Raw genomic sequence first — 10,282 nt, 5'->3', positions numbered from 1 at the left:
AAGGTAAGGTTGCCCACCCTCACCACTATTATTCAACATAGTTTTGCAAGTTTTAGCCACAGCAATCAGAGAAGATAAAGAAATAAAAAGAATCCAAATTGGAAAAGAAGAAGTAAAGCTGTCACTGTTTGCAGATGACATGATACTATACATAGAGAATCCTAAAGATGCCACCAGAAAACTACTAGAGCTAATCAATGAATTTGGTAAAGTAGCAGGATACAAAATTAATACACAGAAATCTCTTGTATTCCTATACAGTAATGATGAAAAACCTGAAAGTGAAATTAAGGAAACACTCCCATTTACCATTGCAACAAAAAGAATAAAATACCTAGGAATAAACCTACCTAAGGAGACAAAAGACCTATATGCAGAAAACTATAAGATACTGATGAAAGAAATTAAAGATGATACAAACAGATGGAGAGATATACCATGTTATTGGATTGGAAGAATCAACATTGTGAAAATGACTATTCTACCCAAAGCAATCTACAGATTCAATGCAATCCCCATCAAACTACCACTGGCATTTTTCACAGAACTAGAAAAAAATCTTCACAATTTGTATGGAAACACAAAAGACCCCAAATAGCCAAAGCAATTACTTTATTTTATTTATTTATTTTTTTTGCGGTACGTGGGCCTCTCACTATTGTGGCCTCTCCCGTTGCAGAGCACAGGCTCCGGACGCACAGTCTCAGCAGCCATGGTTCACGGGCCCAGCCGCTCCGCGGCATGTGGGATCTTCCCAGATCAGGGCACGAACCCGCGTCCCCTGCATCGGCAGGCGGACTCTCAACCACTGCACCACCAGGGAAGCCCCCAAAGCAATCTTGAGAAAGAAAAACGGAGCTGGAGGAATCAGGCTCCCTGACTTCAGTCTTTACTACAAAGCTACAGTAATCAAGACAGTATGGTACTGGCACAAAAACAGAAATATAGATCAATGGAACAGGATGGAAAGCCCAGAGATAAACCCACGCACGTGTGGTCACCTTATCTTGATGAAGGAGACAAGAATATACTACGGAGAAAAGACAGGCTCTTCAATAAGTGGTGCTGGGAAAACTGGACAGCTACATGTAAAAGAATGAAGTTAGGGCTTCCCTGGTGGCGCAGTGGTTGAGAGTCTGCCTGCCAATGCAGGGGACACAGGTTTGTGCCCTGGTCCGGGAAGATCCCACATGCTGCGGAGTGGCTAGGCCTGTGAGCCATGGCCACTGAGCCTGCATGTCCAGAGCCTGTGCTCTGCAATGGGAGAGGCCACAACAGTGAGAGGCCCGTGTACCGCAAAAAAAAAAAAAAAAAAAGAATGAAGTTAGAACACTCCCTAACACCATACACAAAAATAAACTCAAAATGGATTAAAGACCTAAATGTAGGGCCAAACACTATGAAACTCTTAGAGGAAAACATAGGCAGAACATTCTATGACATAAATCACAGCAAGATCCTTTTTGACCCACCTCCTAGAGAAATGGAAATAAAAACAAAAATAAACAAATGGGACCTAATGAAACTTAAAAGCTTTTGCACAGGAAACCATAAACAAGATGAAAAGACAACCCTCAGAATGGGAGAAAATATTTGCAAATGAAGCAACTGACAAAGGATTAATCTCCAAAATATACAAGCAGCTCATGCAGCTCAATATCAAAGAAAGCAAAAACCCAATCCAAAAATGGGCAGAAGACCTCAATAGATATTTCTCCAAAGAAGATATACAGATTGCCAACAAACACAAGAAAGGATGCTCAACATCACTAATCATTAGAGAAATGCAAATCAAAACTGCAATGAGGTATCACCTCACACTGGTCAGAATGGCCATTATCAAAAAATCTACAAACAAATGCTGGAGAGGGTGTGGAAAAAATGGAACCCTCTTGGTGGGAATGTAAATTGATACAGCCACTACGGAGAACAGTATGGAGGTTCCTTAAAAAACTAAAAATAGAACTACCATACGACCCAGCAATCCCACTACTGGGCATATATCCTGAGAAAACCGTAATTCAAAAAGAGTCATGTACCACAATGTTCATTGCAGCTCTATTTACAATATCAAGGACATGGAAGCAACCTAAGTGTCCATTGACAGATGAATGGGTAAAGAAGATGTGGCACATATATACAATGGAATATTACTTAGCCATAAAAAGAAATGAAATTGAGTTATTTGTATTGAGGTGGATGGACCCAGAGACTGTCATACGGAGTGAAGTAAGTCAGAAACAGAAAAACGAGTACCGTATGCTAACATATATATATGGAATCTAAAGAAAAAAAAAAGTTCTGAAGAACCTAGGCGCAGGACAGGAACAAAGATGCAGACGTAGAGAATGGACTTGAGGACATGTGGAGGGGGAAGGGTAAGTTGGGACAAAGTGAGAAAGTGGCATGGACATATATACACTGCCAAATGTAAAATAGATAGCTAGTGGGAAGCAGCCGCATAGCACAGGGAGATCAGCTCGGTGCTTTGTGACCACGTAGAGGGATGGGATAGGAAGTGTGGGAGGGAGATGCAAGAGGGAGGAGATATGGGCATATATGTATATGTATAGCTGATTCACTTTGTTATACAGCAGAAACTAACACACAATTGTAAATCAATTATACTCCGATAAAGACGTTTAAAAAATAAGCTACAATGAAATACCATCTCACACCCATCAGGATGACTACTATCAAAAAAACAAAATAATAAGTGTTGGTCCAGATGTGGAGAAATTGGACCCCTTATGCCCTGTTGGTGGGGATAGAAAATGTTACGGCCACTGTAGAAAACAGTATGACAGTTCCTCAGGAACTTAAAAATAGAAATACCATAGGATCCAGCAAATTCCACTTCTGGGGATATAACCAAAAGAATTGAAAGCAGGGTCTCAAAGGGATATTGATATACCCACAATCACAGCAGCATTATTCACAACAGCTAAAATGTGGATGCAACTGAAATATTCATCCACAGATGAAAAGATAAGAAAAATGTGGTATATACGTAATGGAATATTATTTAGCCTTAAAAAGGAAGGAAATTCTGCAATATTGTATAACATGGATAAACCTTGGGAACATTATGCTAAGTGAAATAAGCCAGTCACAAGAAGACTTATATTGTGTCTTCTTATATGAGAAGTGTTTCATGTGTTTGTTGGCATTCCACTTATATGAGGTACTTAGAGTAGAGAAGATATACAGATGGGAAATATGCGTATGAAAAGATGTTCCTCAAAACATGTCATCAAAGAAATGCAAATGTCCATAGATGAGTGGACCCAAGTTTGGTTTGGTAACATTTATGGAGTGGCTATTTGGAGAGGGGCAGGGGGTATATGGGAAATCTCTGTACCTTCCTCACAATTTTGCTGTGTGCCTAGCACTGTTATTTTCAAACGTCTCAAAAAAGAGAGACTCAGGAATGTGATAAAGGTGAAAGAAAAATTTAGATAAACACAGGTTAACAATATTAAAGTGCATGAGAAAGCATTTAACATATATCTAGATATGTTACTCTTTTAAATTTGCTCAATTTTTCTATTACATGGTTTAAAGTAATCAATATGGCATCAATAATATTAATTCATTGTAGAAAATGAATTAAGTGACATATGATGCTGATATGGCAGATCCTTAATAAATTACTAAATCCCCAAGTTACTTTGGACAATTGAAAGAATAAGAAAGTAAGAACTAAGAAAAATGAAGGAAGCCAATCTCCCTCCCACAGTCCATGATATTTTGACTCTTTGCTTCAATTTTCCTCATATACAAAGAAAGAAAAACACCAGGAAATAGAGTTGATGGTTTAGTCAATGTTCAGAAATTTTAAATTGTCAGTTTCAACCTTCACGAAACTTGAAAAATGTACTATTTTTGGTCACATTTCCTGTGTTTGTCAAACTGGTTTAGCCAGTTTTTCACTCTTTGTAATCCAGGTAGGCTCAAATTAAAAATGCCTCATTGTTGACACGTGAGTACCAGAATACACATCCATATGTTTATCATCTAGTGTGAATGATGCCTGAGGAGACAAGACAAGGCTTTAGGTACTACTAAAAGTAAATTTACAGTATTTGAGAAACATGGTCAAGACGGTACACAAAAATAAGGTAAAACATTATATAAAATTGTAGATAAAGTCTGAGTATCTTAAGGAAATGCAAGAAAAAAACAAGCTGACTGAAGCAAAAATATACAAAATGTGGCAAGACTGACCATGTGTTTATAATTGTTAAAGCTGGATAATAGTACATGGCAGTGAATCATTCCATTCCCTTGACTTTGTGTTTGAAATTTTCCATACAAAAAAAAAAAAAAAAAACCAGGAGAAAAATAAATCTGAAAAAATCCAAGTTGTGTTTTTTGAAGACCTTTATTAAACAACTAAATAAAAATATAGAAAAGTAATAATGAAAACATGATGCATTGAATTATAAGCTTTCTAGGGAAAAATAATACAATACAGAATATTGAATTAATAACAGGGGGAAAAAGACCATCAATTAACCAAGAAAACGTTGTGACTTTTAATGAAATGAATAAGTTCGGTATTCTTCTTTGTTGTTGTTTTAAGCTTTTAACAAGATAAATGAGAATGCTGGTGTAAACACACGCATGCGCGCGCGCGCGCGCACACACACACACACACACACACACACACACACACACTCCATTGCCCCAAACAGGAGAGGGGATTCTTAGGAAATTGTAACTTATATAAGCAAGTACAATTGACCCTTGAACAACATGGGTTTGAACTGCACAAGTCCACTTATATGCAGATTTTTTTTTCAATAAATGCGTACTATGTTACTACATGATCTAAGGTTGGTTGAATCTTTGGATGCAGAACCATGAATACGGAGCGCCGATTTCAGGCTGTTTAGGAATGGGCACCTCTAACCCTGGCGTTGTTCAAGGGTCAGTGGTAGTTTTAGATAAATGATTTGTGAAAGTTTTTGTACTAAGCCATTTATTTTTTTAAATCACTGGGTGCTAGGAAACTAAATGTTTCTAAAATACAAATATGGTACCAATTCAAAGACAAAAGGGACGTTTTTGGTTAAAATGATATTACATTGAGTCCAATACAAATACCTTAGTAAAATTATGTGTAGCCAAAAACTTTTGGAAATAGGATCAAATGAAAAACAAAAGTAAAGTTTTAAAGAAAAAACAGGCCTAATATTTAATAGTTTTTGTTAGTAGAATCACAGTATTAGTGGGGTGGAGGACCTTAGTATGTTACCCATTGTTTGGTCTAAAATAAAATATATACACTGCCTCAGGAAATTTTGTCTGAAAATTGAATCTGCATTATGGACTAGCTTCTCAGTGAAGAACCTCAAGCTGAATGATGAGGGTGACTTGTTAAAGAAAAATAAAATAAAGAGTTTGTATCATTAGGAAAACAATAAAAATTACAAGCCTGCATATTTTGTTCTCAGAAGTTCCCTTTGGAACGAAAAAAGCACAAATGACCTGGTATACTACCTACCCTGGTCTGAGGGCTTTCTTTGTTTGCTACTTTGTTCCCCTGTTTCTGACCATTTCTTAGCACCCCTGGACCCTGTCTGTAATCTAACATCCAATTCTTATCAGAATTTTCTGTCCCCTGAATCAATCCTGTCAACTCCTTAAAGCTAATTTTGTATAGAACAAGATTTATTTAAACAATCTTTCTGACAAATTTATTTAAAGACTCCTAATTTAGAAGGAAGAAAAGCACAGTTAAGAGGTAACTAAATAATTTAGTGATTCTCACAAGGAGACCTAAGGGAAAACTTAGGAGTGCACATGGGTACTTATTTTTTCTGCTTTATTGAGGTATAAATGACAAATAAAATTGTAAGATAATTAAAGTGTGCAACATGATGAGTTGATATACATCTACGTTGTGAAAGGATTCCCCTCCCCCCAGTCAAGTTAATTAACATATCCATCACCTAACATATTTGCCTTTTTTCTTTTTGTGGTGAGAACATTTCAGTTTTACTCTCTTAGCAAATTTCAGTTATACAAAACAGTGTTATCAACTCATAGTCACCATGTTATACATTAGATCCTCAGTCCTTATTCATCTCATAACTGACTTTTTCCTTTTTACCAATCTCTTACTTCCCCCATCTGCATTCCCTGGAAACCACTTTTCTACTCTGTTTCTATGTGTTCAACTTTTGTTTTAGATTCCCCATCTAAGTGATACTGTAACCGAAAGTGGGGTCTGGCTGCTGACCACTCAAAAGCCAATAAAGGGACTTCCCTGGTGGCCCAGTGGTAAAGAATCTGCCTTCCAATACAGGGGATGCAGGTTCGGTCCCTGGTCGGGGAACTAAGATCCCACATGCCGCGGGGCAACTAAGCCCGTGCACCACAACTAGAGAGAGAGAAGCCTGTGCACGGCAGTGGAGATCCTGCGTGCCGCGACTAAGACCCAACACAGCCAAAAATAAATAAAATAAATAAATATTAAAAGCCAATAAAGAGGCAAGTTTGGTGGAAAGGAAAGTTTGCTTTATTTTGGATGCCAGCAAGTGTGGGGGAGGGCGGATGCCTCTCCGTAGGCCTATTCACCCCCACTGAAAATCAGGGGGAAGAGCTTTTATAGACAGAGGGAGGGGGCTACATGCAGAAATAGCACAGTCAGCTCTGACAGTCATCTTGAAATTGGTCATCGGTGGTCTGATCAGCGTCATCTTGATTGTTTTAAGTACAATTAATCTTTATCTCCAGGGTAGGTTTGTTTCCATTCCTTGAGGCCAGTTCTCGGAATTGTGGCAGCTTATGTCGTGGCTACAGTCTGGTCATCACGAAGTTAACTTCACCTGGTGTGGGTTTCAGTATCTATAAGACAGCTCACAGGATATGGCTCAGAATATTATCTATAGCTCTTGAGAAGGAACTAAAGGTCCTTGACTATGCTTAATGACTAAACTATTATTATTTGGTCTCCTTTGACTCTTGTCCTTTGTTTCTGCATTTTCTCACTTCTCTGATTAAACTTATTCTTTGGCTAAAGTTTTTCCACAGACAAAAGGCAGGCTGAGGACATGGCGGGCATATACCACAGGGTCCTGCTCCATTTCAATACCATACAGTGTTTGTCTTTGTCTGGCTTATTTCATTTAGCATAATGCCTTCCAGGTTATCCACATTGTCAAAAATGACAGGATTTCCTTTTTTTTTTAAGGCTGAGTAATATTCCTCTGTGTGTGTGTGTGTGTGTGTGTGTCTGTAAGTGTATCTAATAATTTCTTGATTATTCTTCCACTGACAGACACATAGGTTGTTTTCATACCTTGGTTATTGTGAATAATGCTGCAATGAACATGGGAGTACAGCTATCTCTTTGAGATAATGGTTTTGTTTCCTTCGGATATATACTCAGACGTGGGATTGCTAGATCATATGGTAGTTCTATTTTAATTTTTTGAGGAACCTCAAAAACTGTTTTCCACTGTGGCTGTAGCAGTTTACATTCCCATCATGTGTGCATAAGAGTTCCCTTTTTTAAATATGAAAGCATTTATTGTGTTCAGAAAGATAAATTTATAATATATTACACATGAAAAACTTACAACTTACTTTGTAGGACAGCCTCTTAGAATGTAAAGTTAATTTTAAATTACAATGAATGTACAACACTATATAGTATAAGCTCTTGTCTTTTTGAACAGTGTAATGATCATTCTTGAGAATTAAAATAAGTTTCTGCAGTATTCATTGCTGTAGCTATACAGGAATAGCACAGACACCTTTTTTTCAACTTTGATGTTATAAATTTCATCACAGACTAATTTGAGGTATCTTTATTTTGACAAGCATGACAGCAGCTACTTCACAGTTGTGTTAAATGCCTGTTCATCAGCAACCCACTCTAATGATAAAAACTGTAAGATTGTTTCTTTGGGTAGATCCACAGCCAAAATTTCAATTTCACTGCTTTTCTGATGTAAGTTGGCAAGGCAGGTACGAAGTGTTTTTATCTGAGTTTCATACCATCCCCTAGTGTTGGCTGACAGCTTCCCTGGGACTATCACACTCACAATATGAACAAATGTTGCTTCATGGATTTCAACAAACTTGAAGCATGTGAAAATGACCCCTTCAGATTTTGTACTGCAAGATTTTCAGAAATTTCTCTGATAGTCCTTTTGTAATTGAGCAGGACCCAAGGGGCCTTCCTGTGATACCTGCCCCCCACGTCCTCCACTTGCCTCTTGTCTGTAGAAAAACTTTAGCTAAAGAATTAATTTAATCAGAGAAGTGAGAAAAATGCAGAAGCGAAGCAAAGCAGTCAAATAAGACAAAATAATAATAGTCATTAAACAAAGTCAAGGACCTCTAGTTCCTCCTCAAGGGCTATAGCTAATATTCTGAGCCATGTACTTTGAGCTGTTTTGCAGATACAGAAACCCCAACCAGGTGGAAGGAGTTAACTGCAATGATGACAAGACTGTAGCCATGACATAAACTGCTCCATCTTACACAATTCCAAGAACTGGCCTCAAGGAAATGGGAACAAACAGACCCTGGAACTGAAGGTTAACTGTACTTAAAACAGTCAAGATGACACTGATCAGACCACCACATGACCAAATTCAAGTTGATTGTCAGAGTTGACTGTGCTGTTCTGCATGTAGCCCACTCCCTCCACTTATAACTCCTGAAACTTCCCTTTAAAATCTCATGCCCCTTGATTGGCAGTTGGGAGTTGGTTCTTTGGGACATGAGTCCACCTTCTTCCCAGGATTGCTGGCCTCCTAAATAAAGCAACCTTTCCTTTCTACCAATACTTGTCTCTTGAGTATTGGCTTTCAAGCACCAAGCAGCCAAATCTAAGTTTAGTAACACTTTCATCACTGACTTTAGTTCTCAGTTTCTGCCCAACATGGACCACGAGATTGGACTCCAGCACTCATTTCTCTGTTAGCCATTCCTTCTCAAAAGATTTAACCTTGACATGGTTTCCTTCTTTATCTGAGACAAGGGTCACATAGGTGAGTTCATCATGTCTGCAGTACTCCTGTAATTCCTCTTGGGATTGTGACAAGTCATACATGATTTCTGCTGTGATTCTTGCTGACCAGAGTTTCTGGGCTCGGTTGATGGCCCTGGTCATGGACATCTGGCCAGCACTTACAACAAGGAGGTCACAAGAGCTTATTATAACAGGTTCTTCCAGGTTGAGGACAGAAGATTCCCTTTTCTCCACATCCTTGCCAACACCTATTATCACTTGCCTTTTCATTAATAGTCCTCCTAAGTGGTGTGAGGTAATATTGCAGTTTTGATTTGCATTTCTCTGATGATTAGTGATGTTAAGCCCCGTTTTATGTGCCTGTTAGCCATTTGTATGTCTTCTCTGGAAAAACTCTATTCCAATCTTTTGCCCATATTTTAATTGGGTTGTTTGTAAGTTTTTTGCTATTAAGTTGTACGAGTTCCTTGTATATTTTGGATATTAATCTCGCAACAGTTAGGTAGTTTGAAATATGTTCTCCCATTCCATAGGTTGCGTTTTCATTTTGTTGATGGTTTCCTTTGCTGAGCAGAAACTTTTTCCCCACATTTGGTTCACTGGTATAATAGTAGCAGAAATACTACTGTCAAGTTTATAACAACTCTAAGTTGAAAGGTATGAAACAAAAAATGAATATATAGAATAAACAGATTATAGAATTATCCATGGGAGAAAAACCTTCTGTGATAAATGACTTCTGACCTTTTAAAAAATATTTATTTATTTATTTATTTGGCTGTGTGGGGTCTTAGTTGCAACACAGGGGATCTTCATTGCTGTGTGTGGGATCTTCATCATGGTGTGCAGGATGTTTAGTTGCAGCATGTGGAATCTTTAGTTGCAATATGCGAACTCTTAGTTGTGGCATGTGGGATCTAGTTCCCTGACCAGGGATCGAACCTGGGCCCCCTGCTTTGGGAGCACAGAGTCTTAGCCACTGGACCACCAGAGAAGTCCCGACTTCTGACTTTTTAGCAGTATTCAGTTGGGAGTTCCAGGAACTGAAATATTTTGTCTTAAGTTACAGTAGTTTTCTGTATAAGACTTAGCTTTGTTTTCCTAGAAACTTGATGATAATTTTTCAGAGACACATAACCAACAAATGATTCTCTGCCTCATTTAAAAATTGCATTCATTATTTACCAAAAAAGGAGAAAAATATAATAAATTTTAGAAATATTTATTTCAAATGTATTAATAAAATAGGTCTTTGACACTGCAACTTTTAGTTTCCTGGAAAATTCACTT

The 10,282-nt window shown here is 37.9% G+C and overlaps 1 pseudogene; it reads right to left on the bottom strand.

The window, feature by feature from the left end:
• Window positions 1–7,709: 7,709 nt before the first annotated feature.
• Window positions 7,710–9,262, bottom strand: LOC115864704 (eIF-2-alpha kinase GCN2 pseudogene; annotated as a pseudogene).
• Between the last annotated feature and the right edge of the window lie 1,020 nt (window positions 9,263–10,282).

The sequence above is a fragment of the Globicephala melas genome, chromosome 2 (genome assembly GCF_963455315.2).
Source record: "Globicephala melas chromosome 2, mGloMel1.2, whole genome shotgun sequence".
Lineage (NCBI taxonomy): Eukaryota > Metazoa > Chordata > Mammalia > Artiodactyla > Delphinidae > Globicephala > Globicephala melas.
This window is presented reverse-complemented; position numbering and strand designations above follow the sequence as displayed.